The sequence below is a fragment of the Lycium ferocissimum genome, chromosome 6 (assembly GCF_029784015.1).
Source record: "Lycium ferocissimum isolate CSIRO_LF1 chromosome 6, AGI_CSIRO_Lferr_CH_V1, whole genome shotgun sequence".
Lineage (NCBI taxonomy): Eukaryota > Viridiplantae > Streptophyta > Magnoliopsida > Solanales > Solanaceae > Lycium > Lycium ferocissimum.
Window position 1 is genome coordinate 50,627,858 of NC_081347.1, and position 18,782 is coordinate 50,646,639.

Below are 18,782 nucleotides of genomic sequence, written 5' to 3' on the forward strand. Positions count from 1 at the left end.
GAATTGTAAGCCGGAAGGAGAGCTCTTAGTTGACATCGTTAAGGAGATACAAAGGTATGTAAGGCTATCCCCTTCTTTCAAAGGCATGATCCCTATGTTTTGATTCCATACATGATGTCCATAGTCTTTTCACTCCCTAAATGCCAGAAGTCTATCGTCTCTGAAGAATCTTACGATGACTCCAATCCTAGAGATTTCCAAGCCTAAGGTTCTAGATGATTTCATGACGTAGATGTTTCTATGCTATATAGATATGGCCTCGACTTATGTCCGAGTGTGCTATATAACATATGGCCTCGGTTTATTTCATGGACCATTCAAGGTGAGGCCTAACGGTGATGATGACGCCATAATGCACTCGGAGGTTCACGACCTTACGTCACTCAGATAAAGCGCACTTTTATTTGGGCTCTCATGTATGCTACGTATATTATATAAGTATATGATATGTATATGTATATGTATATAGGGGACATGGGGAAAGGTGAGGCGCTATAGACGCATATCCACCGATCGGTATATTATGATATCATCCCGAACGCGGGATGCCCGGACGCGGGCCATATGGGTAATGGATCGGGCCGTACGTTCCACGGTAATATATTGATATATGATGATATATGGATCGGGCTGCACGTTCCGCAGCAATACATGATATGATGATATTTTACGAGTATGCATGCATGACTCCGCCTTAAGAGGCAAGCAGTCACCGGTTATCTTCTTATCTTTATTCTATCCTCTTGTTCCCTTGTTATTTTATGATGCATGCCTTACATACTCAGTACATTGCTCGTACTAACGTCCTTTTTCTTTTTGGACGCTGTGTTCATGCCCACAGGTAGACAGGGAGACGATCCAGCTTCCTAGGAGTCAGATCAGCTTGCGCAGGAGCACTTCCATAGACCGAAGGTGCCATCTCTGATATATTCTTTTGTGTATATATTTGGATATGATGGGGTCCTGTCCCATCTTTATAACTTCAGATTTTCAGTTAGAGGCTCGTAGATACTCATATGTGGGTAGCGGATGTTATGTGACTCTCGATGTATATTTTGTATATTATTCTTTTGCTGCCGCGAGGGCTTATATATATACATATGTGCACACGTTTTATGGAGTTTATATGTGTATAGGTTAAGACGACAGTAGTATAGAAGGTGGTGCTCGGTAGTCAGCTTCGGGTACCCATCACGGCCCGCTAGGCGGGTCGTGACAAAATGGTATCAGAGCAGTTGCGTCCTAGGGTGTGTCTACGAGGCCGTGTCCGGTAGAGTCTTGTTTATGGGTGTGAAGTGCGCCACACTTATAAACAAGAGGTCGCGGGCATTTAGGAATAATGACCGTCTTTCTTTTCATATATCGTGTGATAGAGCCATAATGTAAGATTTCCTTTATTCTAATTGTGCGTTCAGCGATGCCACAAAAAAAGAAGCAAATTCGTACAATATTAGATGCCGCCGGGGAAGACACCAGCCGAGAGCGTTCAGCTGAGTTGGGACATAGCGAGGCTCAGAGTGCTACTCCCTCGCAGGCCACTCCCACTTCTACCCCTCCAAAGGCAGAGAGAGGAGCATGAGAGGGCCCCGCCTCCTCCCCTATTGCTCCAAATCGGGACTTACGGATGCCGTTCCGCCTGCTAACTCATTTAGTTGCCGCGCAGGCTCAGCGGCAGAGTGCAGGTCCAAGTGATAAGGCGACTAGTGCCCGAGCCCGTGATTTCATGAGCTTAAATCCTCCAGAATTTTTCGGATCGAAACCGGACGAAGACCCACAGGGCTTTATTGATAAGGTATTGAGGACATTGAGGATTATTCATGCTTCTGATACCGAGTCCGTGGAGTTAGCTTTGTATAGACTCCGGGACGTAGCTATCTTATGGTATAACAATTAGATTTCTTCAATAGGGGAAAATGCACCTCCCCCAAAATGGCAAGAGTTTGTGGATGCTTTTATTCGACATTATTTGCCACCTGAGGTTCGTTGGGCTCGCGCCGATAGATTCCTGAATCTTAAGCAAGGGAATATGAGTGCCCAGGAATATAGTCTCCGGTTCAATTCATTGACTAGACATGCTCCGGCCATGGTAGCAGACATGTAGACCGGGTGCATCGATTTGTGAGGGGCTTAGGGCCACACTTATTTAAAGATTGTTTGACAGCCTCGCTACTGGAAGGAATGGATATCTCGCGTATTCAAGCGCATGCCCAGAACTTGGAGGAGCAACAACAACCGCATAGGGGAGAGCGAGATACAGACAGGGGACACGGTAAAAGGACTAGATCAGCGGGTGCTAGCAGTGAGTACAGAGGAGGCCAGGGGCAGCAATATTCCAGATATTCAGGCCAGTCTGCATCTAGTGCACCTCCTCGGTTTGCGAGCCGAAAGTTTGATCGTCCTATTTATTCTGGGCCGAGTCAGGGTTCGGGAGCTTCAGGTTCCCAGTATCGTGGTGATTCTAGCCAGAGGAGACCGCCGGTACCACGGTGCAGTCAATGCGGTAAGTTACATTTTGTCAGTGTCGCCGAGGCTCGAATGCTTGTTATTCCTGTGACCGAGTTAGCCACGTAATGCGTGATTGTCCAGTGAGAAGCGGCCGAGATGAGGCCCACCTACGGTTCAGCAGCAGGTTCTTCGTCGTCCGTGCGCCCGTAGGGCAGGCTTCCCCTGTGTTCCGGGGGGCGTGGCGGGCAGGCAGAGGAGGAGCCTCTAGTTCGAGCGGTCCCCAGAACCGTATCTATGCACTGGCCGGACGACAGGATCTGGAGACCTCTCCCGACGTGGTGACAGGTATATTGACAGTATCTTCTTATGATGTTTATGCATTAATTGATCCGGGCTCTACCTTATCATATATTACTCCTTATATCGCTAGTCGTAATGGGATAAAACCCGAGCCAATCAAACCTTTTGAAGTGTCCACTCCAGTTGGCGATCCAGTATTAGCCAGACAAGTGTATAGAGACTGTGTAATTGTAGTGTGTGGCCGGCACACTGTAGCTGATTTGATTGAATTGGAAATGCTGGATTTCGACGTTATTATGGGCATGGACTGGCTAGCTTCTTGTTATGCAAATGTAGATTGTAGGGCCAAGGTGGTCCGGTTCCAATTTTCGGGAGAACCAGTTTTAGAGTGGAAGGGTAACACTGCATCTCCAAGAGGCAGGTTTATTTCCTACCTCAAGGCAAGGAAGATGATTGCCAAGGGCTATATTTATCATTTAGTTCGAGTTCATGACACGGAAGCAAAACCGTCGACTCTTCAATCTGTTCCGGTAGTAAACGAGTTTCCAGATGTATTTCCAGACGAGCTTCCAGGTCTTCCACCAGAACGGGAGATTGAATTCACTATCGATGTATTGCCGGATACTGAGCCAATATCTATCCCTCCCTACAGAATGGCTCCTGCAGAATTGAAAGAATTAAAAGCACAGTTGAAAGATTTACTCGAGAAGGGATTTATTAGGCCCAGTTCATCGCCATGGGGAGCACCTGTCTTATTCGTAAGGAAGAAAGATGGATCCTTGCGGATGTGTATCGATTATAGGCAGCTGAACAGGGTGACAATAAAGAATAAATATCCACTTCCGAGGATCGACGATTTATTCGATCAATTGCAAGGAGCCAAGTGGTTTTCCAAGATAGATCTGAGGTCAGGATACCATCAAGTGAGAGTCAAAGAAGAAGATATTCCGAAGATAGCTTTTAGAACCAGATATGGTCATTATGAATTTCGGGTGATGTCGTTTGGCTTGACCAACGCTCCAGCAGTGTTCATGAACCTGATGAATGATGTGTTCAGGCCATTCCTGGATTTATTTATAATTGTATTCATCGATGATATCCTGGTATACTCTAAATCAGAGGGAGAGCATGCGGAACATTTACGTACTGTCCTTGGAATTCTTTGAGCTCGCAAATTATATCCTAAATTTTCAAAATGTGAATTCGGTTGAACTCGTAACTTTCTGGGCCACATCATCTCAGCCGATGGTATTCGGGTTGACACCCAAAAGATCGAGGCCGTGAAGACTTGGCCAAGGCCTACAACACCCACAGAAGTCCGTAGCTTTCTGGGACTGGCAGGGTATTACAAGAGATTTGTGGAAGGGTTTTCCTCTATTTCAAAGACCGTTGACGAAGCTAACACAGAAAGTCTACTAAATTTCAATGGACGGATGCTTGTGAGCGGAGCTTTCGGAGCCGAAAGACAAAGTTGACTTCACCTCTATCCCGACACTTCCGGAAGGATCGAAGGTTATGTGGTGTATTGTGATGCCTCGGTGTCGGGTTAGGTCGTGTATTGATGCAAAGACGGCAAGGTCATTGCCTATGCTTCTAGGCAGCTATGAAAACATGAGAAGAATTATCCGACCCACGACCTTGAATTAGCTGCGGTCATTCACGCTCTAAAGATATGGAGGCACTATTTATACGGTGTCCATGTGGACATCTACACTGATCACAAAAGTCTTCAATATATTTTCAAGCAAAAGGAATTGAATCTCCGTCAGAGGCGATGGTTAGAGCTATTGAAGGATTATGACGTAAATATTCTATACCATCCTGGTAAAGCAAATGTGGTAGCCAATGCTCTTAGCCGTAAGTCCATGGGTAGTCGAAGTGATGTTCCATCGGAAAGGAAGGAATTAGCTCGTGAGCTCCACCAACTAGCTAGCTTAGGAGTTCGCTTAATGGATTCGGGCAACACAGGAGTTAATGTGCTTAACCCAACTGCTTCGTCCCTAGACACAGAAGTAAAAGGGCGTCAATACGAGGATTCCAAATTGAGGTATTATAGAGATGTACATTCCCAAAAAGAGAAATCACCATTTGAGATCTCTGCAGATAGGATCCTCAAGTACCGAAACAGGTTATGTGTTCCGGATGTCGCGGGACTGCGTCGTCAGATTCTGGAAGAAGCTCATTACTCCCGTTATTCCGTTCATCCGGGAGCGACGAAGATGTACCATGATCTCAAACTAATGTATTGGTGGGAAGGAATGAAGAGAGATATAGCCGAGTTTGTGGCTCAATGTCCAAACTGTCAACGTGTAAAAATTGAGCACCGAAACCGGCGGGGCTCTTGCAAGAAATGGAAATTCCAACTGGAAATGGGAGGCGATCAATATGGATTTTGTTGTTGGATTACCTCGTTCTCGCATAAATACGACTCCATTTGGGTGATTGTTGACAGGCTCACGAAATCAAAGACATTTTCTACCGGTCAGATCCACATATTCGGCGGAAGACTATGCTAAGTTGTATCTCAAAGAGATAGTGCGACTTTATGGCATTCCTATATCTATTATTACTGACAGAGGAGCACAATTCACAGCTAAGTTCTGGAAATCCTTTCAAGAAGGATTGGGCACTCAAGTGAAATTTAGCACCGCATTCCACCCCAGCATCGATGGACAAGCTAAACGCACTATTCAAACCTTAGAAGACATGTTGCGAGCTTGTGCATTGGACTTTGGTGGTAATTGGGAGGATCATTTGCCACTTATTGAATTTGCATATAACAATAGTTATCATGCCAGTATTCAGATGGCTCCTTATGAAGCCTTATATGGGAGGAAGTGTAGATCGCCCATCGGATGGTTTGAAGTGGGAGAAACACAATTAATAGGCCCAGAATTGATCCAACAAGCGGTCGAGAAGATTAAGCTTATCCGAGACCGGTTGGTAACAGCTCAAAGCCGCCAAAAGTCTTATGCGGACAATCGCCGTAGGAATTTGGAATTTCAGGTCAATGACTGGGTATTTTTGAAAGTATCACCAATGAAGGGGATAATGAGATTTGGTAAGAAAGGTAAGCTCAGTCCTCGATACATTGGGCCCTACAAGATTGTACGCAGAGTAGGTCAAGTAGCTTATGAGTTGGACTTACCCCCAGAGTTGAACTCAGTTCATCCAGTTTTCCATGTATCGATGCTTCGTAAATGTATTGGAGATCCGACCAAAATAGTGCCCGCAAGCGACATCCAAATCGCTGAAAATCTGGCTTATGAAAAAGTGCTTGTTGCAATACTAAATAGACAAGTTCGGAAGCTTAGGAACAAAGAGGTAGCCTCGGTTAAAGTTTTATGGAGGAATGATAACAGAGAGGAGATGACTTGGGAAGCAGAAGAAGCTATGAAGTCTAGATATCCGCATCTATTTCCACTCCCAGAATAGGCTCAGGATGGAATATCAGTGCCCTCAGGTATGAAATGTTTTACTTTATTACTTTTGGGTCGTGTGTGGCCATATTTCTTGTTGTTGATGTTGTAGCCCTGTATGGCGATGTTATTTTGGGTTGCTGTAACAGGATGGTAGTACCAAATTAGAGGGGAAACGCTGGCAAAATTTCGGTAGAATTCCCGAGAATTTAACATTCGAGGACGAATGTTCTTAAGGGGGGGAGGATGTTACACCTCGGCAATTTCATGTCGTTGCGTCGTGAATAGACTAACGTCAGTTAAGGCGGACACGATTTCTTCACGACAACAAGAGGGTGATTGGCAGCCTTAATGTATATACGATAAGATTTTTTTTAGGTCATAGGACTTGGTGAAACTAGGCTCGTCAAAGGAAGTGGAGCATAAGTTGTGTTTGGGGAAGATTTCATGAGTGTCAAACTAATGAATATTTAGTAAGGCCTTGCGGATGAGTTATAATGTCCGTTAGATCGTTAAGGATGTGTTACACAAGTACCAAGAAGGTTCCATGAGGATTCGAGACCAAACGAAGCGACGAGAACAAATTCGGAAAAATTGGGGATTATACGGTCATATATACGGACCGTATATTTTATACGGCCCGTATACCTGACCGTAGAACCCTTCCAGTGAAGGGTGGTTTTCTGGAGGAAACATACGGTCCAATATACGGACCGTATAAATTGTACGGTCCGTATAGTGGACCGTATATTTCGGGTCGGGTCCGAGTGTAATTTTTATAATGGCATGGTTTCCTCTTCTTTTTCTCACTTCTCACTTCTCCAACCTTCCTAAAACCTCTAGAAACCTCTCCATATCACAGTAACACATATCCAAGAAGGGAAACCAAGGATCAAACATTAAAAGTTGGTAGAATCAAGGGTGTGAATGCTTCCTAAGGGTTGATAGAAGTTGAAAATCTTTTGGTAGTTGAAGTGGAGTTCTTCTCAAGTGGAGTATTCTCATCCAAAGATCATCTCTACACAATCAAGGTGAGTTTTACAATTATTTCATGTTAGTAAGGGTGTTGAGTAGTTGAAGAACTTGTATTAGGAACAAGTATGGAATATGAGCTTAAGTGTGCAAATAATGGTATGTTGGTTTGAAAGGTAGTTGAGTTATGGATTCATGGTATGATATGAGTATAATCTTATTATAAAAGGTGCTAATGATGTCGGGAAAGTGTTATGTGAACGATAGACATGAAGCTGTATTATAGCTATGGTCATGGAGGGTCTCGGAAATGAATTTGGAAGTTGAATAATGTTTAAATTGAGGAAAATTTACGTATTATGACATTATGAGTATCGTTGTGTTATTTGGGAGCTGTTTTATTATTAGAGGGAAAGTTGTTGAAACAAACGAAATGCTGCCCAATTTTCATTAGCCTTATTCGCTTTAGTTCAGGCTTAAGTATACCTACAACAATCTAACCTTCGTACGAACCCCTTTGTATGTAGAATTGTAAGCCGGAAGGAGAGCTCTTAGTTGACATCGTTAAGGAGGTACAAAGGTATGTAAGGCTATCCCCTTTTCTTTCGAAGGCATGATCCCTATGTTTTGATTCCATACATGATGTCCATAGTCTTTTCACTCTTAGAAATGCCAGAAGTCTATCGTCTCTGAAGAATCTTACGATGACTCCAATCCTAGAGATTTTCAAGCCTAAGTTCTAATGATTTCATGACGTGACCGAGTGAGCTATATAGCATATGGCCTCGATTGTGTCGAGTGTGCTATATAACATATGGCCTCAGTTTATGTCATGGACCATTCAAGGTGAGGCCTAACGGTGATGATGATGCCATAATGCACTCGGAGGTTCACGACCTTACGTCACTCCGATAGAGCGCACTTTTATTTGGGCTCTCATGCATGCTACGTATATTATATATATATATATATGATATGTATATGTATATAGGGGATATGGGGAAAGGTGAGGCGCTATAGACGCATAGCCACCTGATCAGCTGGTATATTATGATATCATCCCGGACGCGGGATGCCCGGACGCGGGCTATATAGGTAATGGATCGGGCCGTACGTTCCACGGCAATATATTGATATATGATGATATATGGATCGGGCTGCACGTTCCGCAGCAATACATGATATGATGATATTTTATGAGTATGCATGCATGACTCCGCCTTAAGAGGCAAGCAAATACTATTTATCTTCTTATCTTTATTTATCCTCTTGTTCCTTGTTATTTTATGATGCATGCCTTACATACTCGGTACATTGCTCGTACTAACGTCCTTTTTTTTTTGGATGTGTGTTCATGCCCACGGTAGACGGGGAGACGATCCGGCTTCCTAGAGTCGGATCGGCTTGCGCGAGCACTTCCATAGACCGGAGGTGCCGTTTCTGATATATTCTTTTGTGTATATACTTGGGCATGGCGGGGTCCTGTCCCGTCTTCATGATTCCGATTTCGGTTAGAGCTCGTAGATACTCGTATGTGGGTAGCAGATGTTATGTGACCCTCGATGTATATTTTGTATATTATTCTTTTGTCGCCACGAGGGCTTATATATATACATATGTGTGTACATGTTTTATGGAGTTTATATGTGTATAGGTTAAGACGACGAGTATGGAAGGTGGTGCTCGGTAGCTCACGGTGCCCACGACCCACTAGGCGGGTCGTGACAGTAAGTAATATATCATACTCCATTGTGGTAAGCTTCAGATTCAACTCCATAGGTGTGGCAACAGGTTTTGCACCACTTAATCCCATTGCAGCAACAACTCACGAGTATACTTTCTTTGATTTAATCGAATGTTAGTCTTCGACCTCAATACTTCAATGCCCAAGAAATTTTCCCAAATCTTTGACCTTAAAGTTACTATGTAGGGTCTTGTCATGCCCCAAACTGAGGAGTCGTGACGAGTGCCCGACCTTTTCTGATCAAGCACTCCTACTTTCGAACTTGAAACTCACTGAGTAGCATAGTGGCCCATTTATGACTTTTAACCGAATTATACACTTCTGTAATAACAACATAACCAACTCTGCGCCAAGAAATTCAACCAACGTATAAATATATGTGCAGAAGATAACGGTGCAAATCGCCTAGGCCGCTACATATGTTGTATGACAAAAATAAGAGCCGACAAGACTACATAACTTCCTAACTACGTACAACTGTCTACAGACCTTTATGGAACATAAACTGTAGAGGGACGGGACAAGGCCTCGTCATACTCATATGTACAAATCAAAATGGCATACCAAAAGAAACTGTAGCTCCAAACCAAGTGAAGCGCACTGACTGCAGCTGAGTGGATATCCTATTGCGCTGGGGTTGCGGCACGACTACTCGAACCGCCCGGGCATGAACGCATCCATAACAAAAAAAGACATCGGTACGAGCAATGTACTGAGTATGTAAGGCATGAATAACAACATAATATAGATATGAAAGGTAACATGGAATAAGAGAGATAACTTGTACATTTGGATGCCTCATAAGGCGGATGTCATGCATGCTTAGCTTTTAAAAAAAACTTTTTTTTCCATACGTACGTATATATATAATATCATTATCATAACGTACCCGGCCTTTTCAGGACTCGGTGTGTAACGTACCCGGCCCTTTTGAGACTCTGTATGTAACACCAACTGATCAGTGGTTGCACAATAGGTGTAGTACCCAGTCGATTATAGCGCGGCTCGGTGTGAGAAAATACATACATATATATATGTATATATATAAAGCATGCATGAGAACCAAATAAAAGCTATAAATACATCGGAGTGACGTAAGGTCGGTAACCTTCGATTTTCATTATGGAATTATCATAATGCATATATCTCACCTTGAAAGAACAAAATCATAAGATGAGATCAACATCAACAAATATAATCAATAATCTTGAAACCAGCACAGTAATCTCATAATGACATTAAAACCATGACTTTGGAGTCTCCAGAAATGGGATCATCATAATCATAATCATGGTCATTATAGAAAGCATTCGTCTTTAGCATTATAAGAATTTTGAGAATCATGAACTGCTAGTATTTTTGAAAATAAGGGTATTATGGAAGTCGTGTATGCGTTCATAGGAAAAGAACCATGCCTTTAAAAGAAAGAGGAATAGCCTTAACATACCTTTCGGTCTCCTTAGCCACTCAACGTTTATCCTTCCAAGCTCATGGATCTACATATAAACCATTCATACTATTGTTAGGCTCAATGTCATACGCTCATCTTAAGCCTTCAATCTAATTTCATTTAGAATCTACCGAAATTCGGGCAAAGATCTCCCCTGTTTATATGCCTAGCCCTAAATCATAATCCAACAACCAACAACAACAACAACAACAATACCAACATCACAACAACATTATCAACTCCAATAGGCTCCATAAAACATCCCACATGATGTTTTCCAAGTTTCTCAACTGACTAACTTGTTATACGACTATTTAATAACTTTATCTCCGTAAATAAACTGAAATTAATATTAATAAGGAGAGATTCATACCTTATTCCCACTAGATCCACAAGATCTTCAATATTTGCTTTAAATCCAAGTTGAAATCCACCACAAAACGATACTATAATCACAACTACACGTCAGCCGAGCCTCGATTTAATACTCCGCCACTTGAAATCACTCACAAACCCTCAACTTTATGATATACACTCACCCTTATATGTTTGCTGAGCTTTGGGAAATATTTTAGGTGAAAATGAAGGGGGTTTGCCCCTTATATAAGGTGTTTAAGTCGGTTTCCACCAACTCAAAATTTACCCTTCGCATTCGCGGCCTTGGATCGCATTCGCGAAGGGTTAATCCCTTCTCCTCTTCGCGTTCGCGGCCCTTTGGTCGCGTTCGCGAAGGGTTAATTTTAGCTCCGGTGGCCTAACTTATAACGTCCATAACTCTCTACTCCGATGTCCTATCGACGAACGGTTTATTGAGTTGGAAACTAGACTTCATGAACTTCAATTTAGTCTTTTGCTTTGCTCCAAAACTCTTCATATACTAAAAGATATTCTTCCTCCAAGTTGGGCCAAAATTGCCCCTCATATTTTCTTCAAAGTTCCAACAAATTTAATTTTCTTGATTCACTTGCCCTCCAATCCTTCCGTAGCTTATTATATGAACTTAAACCCTCATAACCATAAGATAAGCACATACAATTGTATATATCCTTGAAGGAAACTCCAGAGTCCATACCTAAAACAACCAACACTTATAAATCTCAACGCACAGAACTACGGGGTGTAACAAGTCTATTGTGCCTCTTAAATTAATTGTTGATCACTACCAGTAATCAAGAGATCATCCACATACACTAGAATCACCACTATATCCTTACCAACCTTCTTGCTAAATAAGGAGTGACCATAAGGACTTTGTGCAAATCCTGCTGTGATCAGGGCAGTGGACAGCTTGATGTTCCACTGTCTAGATGCTTGTTTTAAACCTACAAGGATTTCAATAGTCTACACACCTTGTTCTCCCCATATCTATGAAATCCTTGGGGTAATAACATGTAAACTTCCTCATTCAAATCACCTTGAAGGAAAGCATTATTGACATCCATCTGTAACAAGGGCCAATCTCTTGAAGCTGCAATACTAATAATTGTCCTGACTATGACCATTTTAGCAACTGGAGAAAAAGTTTCATGGTAGCCTAAGCCCTATTGTTGTGTATAACCTTTAGCAACCAACCTGGCTTTATACTTATCAACTGAACCATTAGCTAGGTACTTAATCTTAAATACTTATTTTGAACCTATAGCCTGTTTGTCTGGTGGTAAATCTACTATCTCCCATGTGTTGTTGAGTTCTAAAGCTGAATTCTCATCTTTCATAGCTGCAATCCAACATGAAGCGGCTTCTTTGAAGGATTTAGGTTCTACCTCATCAGACATGGAACTCAAATAAGCTTGACATGTTGCAGACAAATGAGAGTAGGAAAGGTGATCAGAAAAAGGATAGACACAGTTGCGATCGGGAAGTGGTGAAGTAATCTTTGTTCCAAATAGGTGGTTTAGGAGTTCTTGTAGGTCTGGATGGTATGATGGAGGTGCAGCTGGATTTGCTTCAGGTATAAGAGGTTGTTGCAAGTGAGGAATTGGTGGTGAAATAGGATCACAAGGTTCTACATATTCTGTATGGATAGATTGGTTAGGTGTGGTGACAGGAGAAGGAGGATTATGTGCATCTTGATTAACATTATTCATATCTTGAGTAACATCATTGTCTGCACCTTTATTGTTGATAGTGCAAGGAACCAAAGGCAAAGTATTTGTAACAGTAGTAGCTGCAGACTCAAACATATCTATAAGACTACAGGAATATATTCTTTGAAAGGAAAACATCCTTCTCTAAAGGTCACATCTCTGCTGACAAAATGCACTTTCTCATTGAGATCAAACAATTTATATCCTTTTTGAGTTTCAGAATAACCCAACAACACTGTTTTTCTTGCTCTAGGAGCAAACTTGTCTCCTCTAGGTAATCTACTGGCAAAACATAGGCATCCAAATACTCTCAGATGATCTAATTTAGGCATCCTACCATGCAACATTTCATAAGGAGACTTTCCTTTAAGAACATCAAAAGGCAGCTTATTAATCAAGTATACAGCAGTTTTGACACAGTCACCCCAAAACCTGATAGGAACTGAACTTTGAAACTTTAAGGCCCTAGCCATTTCAAGTATGTGCCTATGCTTCCTTTCCATCACTCCATTTTGCTGTGGTGTATAGGCATAACTACTTTGGTGAATGATTCCATTAGTACTAAACAATTCAGAACAAGAAGCATTGAAGAATTCTGATCCATTATCAGTCCTAAGTACCTTAACTGTCATGGAAAACTGATTTTGGATTAAAGCAAGGAAATCTTTCAACACAACAATCACTTCACACTTTGATTGAATGAGACATAACCAAGTGTACCTACTATGATCATCTACTAACGTCATAAAATATTGCTTCCTCTCGTAAGTTGGATTTCTATATGGTCCCTATACATCAACATGCACTAAATCAAATTTATTATGAGTAACACTGACACTACTAGGAAATTTTAGTCTATACTGCTTAGCCAAAGGACAGATCTCACATTGTTGCTGAGAATTGTGATATGTATACTTCTGCAGTGTTGTAATATGTTGCATAGTATGTGTAGAAGCATAACCAAGTCTAAGATGCCAAAGCTTGACCTCATCTCATTCTTTGTCACGCATACCGCAAGATTTATTTGTGCTTTCACTTCATTCAGTTTGTACAATCCATTCCTCTGCTTACCAATCCCCATCACTTTGCCATTGAAGAGATCCTGAAATATACAAAAATCATGAAAAAATGTCACAGAACATGATAATCTGGCCACAGACAACAAGTTGAACTTGAAATCTGGCACATAAAGTACACTACCTAGTTGGTGATGAGTTAGGATTTTTGTCTTTGCGTATTTCCTTCTATTTGACACTTGCTTCCCGTCGTTACTACTTGTCATCGAGAATGCAAGTTATCCAACCTACTAAATGTATCAAACAAATCTCTACTAGGTGTGATATGGTGTGTTGCCCCACTATCAATTATCCACTCATAAGTTTTATCTCTCTGGTCAACAACGCAAATACTGCGCAAATGTCTTTACCTGATTGCTTGTTGTTTTCCTCTCCAACCCATTCATAATATCATCATACTGTTCTTCAGAGAAATGTGGACCAAACACATTTTGTTCCACTAGTTGAAGTACTTTCTCCTTTAGCACAATGCACAGCTGCCTTGAAATCATTATGGCCTTTTGCTTCATTTCCTTTCTTCTTGCTTTTAAATCTGGTGGATATCCCATTACTCTATAACATCTATTCTCAGGATGTCCCTTGATCCATAGTGTCTACATGGTACTCCATATCCATTACTATAATTCTGATTTCCATCATTTCTATAATTCTGATTTCCATTTCCATAACCAGGCTTGCCTTGATTCCTATCTGCAAGTAAAGTCAAGGGCTCTTTTCAGGCCTATCTCTAACTCCTAATGCTCTTTCGTTTTCCTCCTGAGTAGCTATTGTATAAGTCTCGTTTATAGTCACAGTTGGCTTCCTAAGTATGTTACTTCTAATTGCACCCTAACTTTCATTTAATCCCATGAGAAACTGTAGCAACCTCTGGGATCTCAAATTCTAAGCATATGCAACTGATTCCTCACAATCATAACCAGGTGAAGGAATCATGGTATCCATTTCTGCCCATGAATCCTTCAGTTTTGTGTAGTATGTAGTGACATAATCATTACCCTGATTTAAACTTCCAATTTGTGTCCATAAATGATATGCTCTTGTTAGATCTGATCTATCAAACCTTTCCTTAAAGTCCTCCCATAGCCTTTTTACATTTGAGGCATACATGATACCATACCTGGTAACAACTCATGTGAAACTTTACTGGCAATCCATGAAACAACTATTGCATTACACTTCTCCCATTGTTCTTCAAGTGCTCCTTTGTATGTTCCTTTCAAACAGGTTCCATTTATGAATCCTACCTCGAAGAGCCAATTTCATTAAACGACTCCATAATGCATAGTTTTCTGGTCCTACGAGCTTCATAGGAATCAAAACAACTGCAGGTGCATCTGAAGCTTGCAAATAGAGAGGATGATTATGATCGAGTGTAGTGACTTCATTTATCACTGTTATGTTTTTGTTAACCGTCATTGCTGCTTGTATTTGAGATTTATGTGTATTTTTCTTTAATCTACTACGCAATCTAATCGTATATAGATCACTGCTCTGAGACCATTTTTTAACTTTGTATTTACGTTGAAAAAGCAACTAACAATGGAGGTTAAGAGATGTCATTGATGAACATGGCACTTACATAGCTAAGAGAAGAGAATTGCTTGTGAAGAAAGAAAAGGAAATTTTATTGTGTATCTCCATCATTACAAGTCACACCTTATATAACCATCTATCTCAACTATCACATGCTACTCTAACAGAATTAATACCAACTAATCTCGACTTAATGCCAGCTACGATATAGCTCATTTAACTAACTGCAACTGCTATAACCGACTTGTTGATATACAACTGATATACATTGTATACTCAGTTACTGCTTTTGCATACAGTCGTGTATCATGCAACTTAACGATAATACTGACGAGAGATGAAAACAAGAGTTGGTGCTGGAATAATCCTTCCTATTTTTGGTAAAAATAAATTATGTAGAATAAACAGAGAGTCCAAATTGCCTTAAACTTCTATGTTACCTGTTACAACCCGTCATCATTACATGACCGTGTAAAATATGTTTCAATTGACCGTGCAGAATAGTTAATCTCTTTTAAATAAGTATCCAACTTAACAATATTTTTCATTTTGTAGCCTTTAAATCCAATCACAATAGTCAAAGTCTTCATTTACAATATTTCAAGCAGCCCAGCTCATTTTAATGAAATGAAAAACAATGTCGATCCGTCCTAGTTTCTGAATTATTTGTTTAAGATGATTATTGAATTGTTCATGTTGAAACTATCAAGCTCTTGAATTAAAATTCCAGAAGAAATTAATCAGGGGCACCTTTGGAATTGAGATAACTCTCCGATTAATTTCACACTTCACTTTTTTTGTAATTCGGAATGTTCCGTGACTCGTCTAATTTTCTCAATGGATCAAACCATTCGCACGAATAGCAGCTTATAGACAAATAACATTACGACGTAATTCATGTTGAGTAACTTACGTAAACAACAATAGTTTCTACGCTTCTAACCAACCGTAGCTATTGTTTTTTAATTACAACTCGTAACTATGCTTGTTTCGCGTGTATTCGGGTGTATACAAATACGCAATTTCAAAATACAGTCAGCCAAATACATACATACACACACATTCTACTACGTTCAAATACTCTACTTTGCCAAAATATAGTCAGCCAAATACAAATGTATATAGATCAGTTAAACAACACATATAGTCAAATGCATATACCTTGTAGCTACGAGCTGTAAATACAAATAATTTATAGCTACAGTTTTTAATAAAATTAAAATGTAGTTATTGTACTTAAATACTTCTTATATATTAGCTACACCATGTAAAAGTTTCATTCATTCTGGTATAAAAAAAGGCAATTAATTATCTCTCGCATTTGATTACATCATTCAACCCATAAAAAAAAAAAAAAAAAAAAAATTGCCAACCTACCCTAATGATTTCTCATTTAACCCATAACCAAAAAAAAAAGTTATTTGGCCTTTTACACAAAAGACAAATACAAATAAACAAAATGTTTTCTTCATTTCAAATGATGATTGATCATACAAATTATATCCTCACTTATCTCACTCCTCTTTATAGTTAGTGTGGCCAATTTAAGTTCAGATAGGGACCCAATGAGATTATTCAATCGTTCGGTACTACTCTTCCTCGCTACTTTATACAAATTTTTCTTCTTTTATCACTTTATTATCCCTCGTTTTTCTAAAGTTTCAAATTGATGATAAATTCAATATTCTCCATAATAATGGGTATTTTAGTAAATTACCAATTATTACAGGGTATAACACAGTCAAATTAAATAAATAAAAATATTATTACATGATACACAATATCATTAATTAAAATATTGATTCAAGAATTCAACATAATAAATACAATGGAAAATAGATTGTTAAGGTACTACTCTTTTCCCTTTGATTTGTCACCCAAAAGGGAATCATATTCATCTTTCATACTTTGATATTTCTCAGCCAATTTTCTGAAAGCCTCTTCCTTTTCCTCTGAAAATTCCTTATTTGCCAATTGAAGTTTCATTTCTTCTCTCTTTTTCTTGAGCTCATTGATGGCTACTAGCTTCTCATCATGCTTCTTTTGCTGTTTTGCAAGCTTTGACTTCTTTTTCTTACCTGATTTGATTACAACAAGTTGGGGGAATTTCAGATTTAAAACCTCTTTTTGCCGGTTTTCGCATAAAATTGAAGCTAACCTTTTATTAATTAGTCATGTGTCAGAAGTCTATACTCTATGCTACATTTTAATAGGTCAAATAATTGTGTGATTATTCAACCACTGAGACGTTTAGTGAGACAATTAGTATCTTTTTATTCTTAATCTGATATTTCGGATTTTGAACCTTTAGAATAAAGAACTTTTTGGTAAAAAACACTTGTCCAGTTAGCTGATTTATTTAGTGCGAATTAGAATTAGTTGGATAGTGAATTTTAGATGTCGAATGATTAAATAAAAAGGTGATTCAAATTAAATACTACTCCGCTACTTGTTACTTTTAGTTACTTTTAGCCATTTAACGGACTCATTGGATGAACCACTATTTCAAGTCACCTACCTGAAAATTTGAATGAGCTGTTGCCTTCCTCCATAATTTTGAAATAATTTCTGCCAAAATGAAAATCATGTCAGTATTAGAAATCTTGTTTTTTATTTTTCTTAAATCGGTCTTCAAGAAAAATGAAAGAGGATAAAAATGTCTTGTAATTGCTACTCCATTAAGTTTGCATTAAATTCAGCTTGCCATATCAAAATGCTTTTTTAAGCATGTTTAACTATTTTCATAAACAATGTTCCAAGAAATTATGAACTGGAAAAACGAAAAACCAAAGAAGCTAGATTAACTTTTACCATGGGTAAAACACTTTATCATTATCGTACAGAGGATATGAAGTTAAAAATAAAATTATAAAAGCCTCTAAACTAATTTTTTTTTTTTTCTTTTACTCCTTTGAAAGAAAAACGAGTACATGTTAAAAGTTTGGCAAGAAATTACGAACTGTAAAAGGGAAGAAACTTTAAAATATGATGTTAATAGACATAAGGGTGTGTTTTGCACGAAGAAAAACATATTTTCGAAAAATATTGTCTCACTATCTAACACTCCTTAAAATTTAGAAACAAATTCAAATGGGCTGACGGAGAGAAACATAAGAGAAGAAAGACCTTTTTCCCCTTTTAATGAAAAATATTTTGTTAGAAAAATCATTTTTTGATGTTTGATTGGCATAAAATGTTTTCACGTACAAAACACGCCCTAATTATTCATAATTTGGTCATGCAAACACTATATATAGTAGTAAGTAACTTACCTTTGGTGTCAACTCTTTTAGCCACCTTGTGTTCTGCACTACTACTACGGACTCAACTATCTACTATGACAACCCTTTTATAAGCAACAATTTTGCAAAAATATGACAACTCTGCCTCTGCACATTAAAAATAAATAGGTAAATATATACTCTCTCCATTTCATTTTACTTGGCTCTTGTTGATTTGGCACTCCTTTAAGAAACTATTTATTAACGGTATGTTTTACTAAATTATCCTTCTTAATTATGCTTTGAAAATCTAAGTTTGACTACTATATTATTTTATACTAAATTATCCTCATTAATTATGCTTTGGAAATCAAAGTTTGACTACTATTACTATTTTATATAGTTACTTAATGATAACTGATAAGGGTAATATTGAAAGAAAATACTAAATCTCTCTTGATTTCCTAAATAAGTAAAAAAAAATATTTTTAATATAAAGATCAAGTGTAATGGAACAAAGGGAGTAACAAAGGTA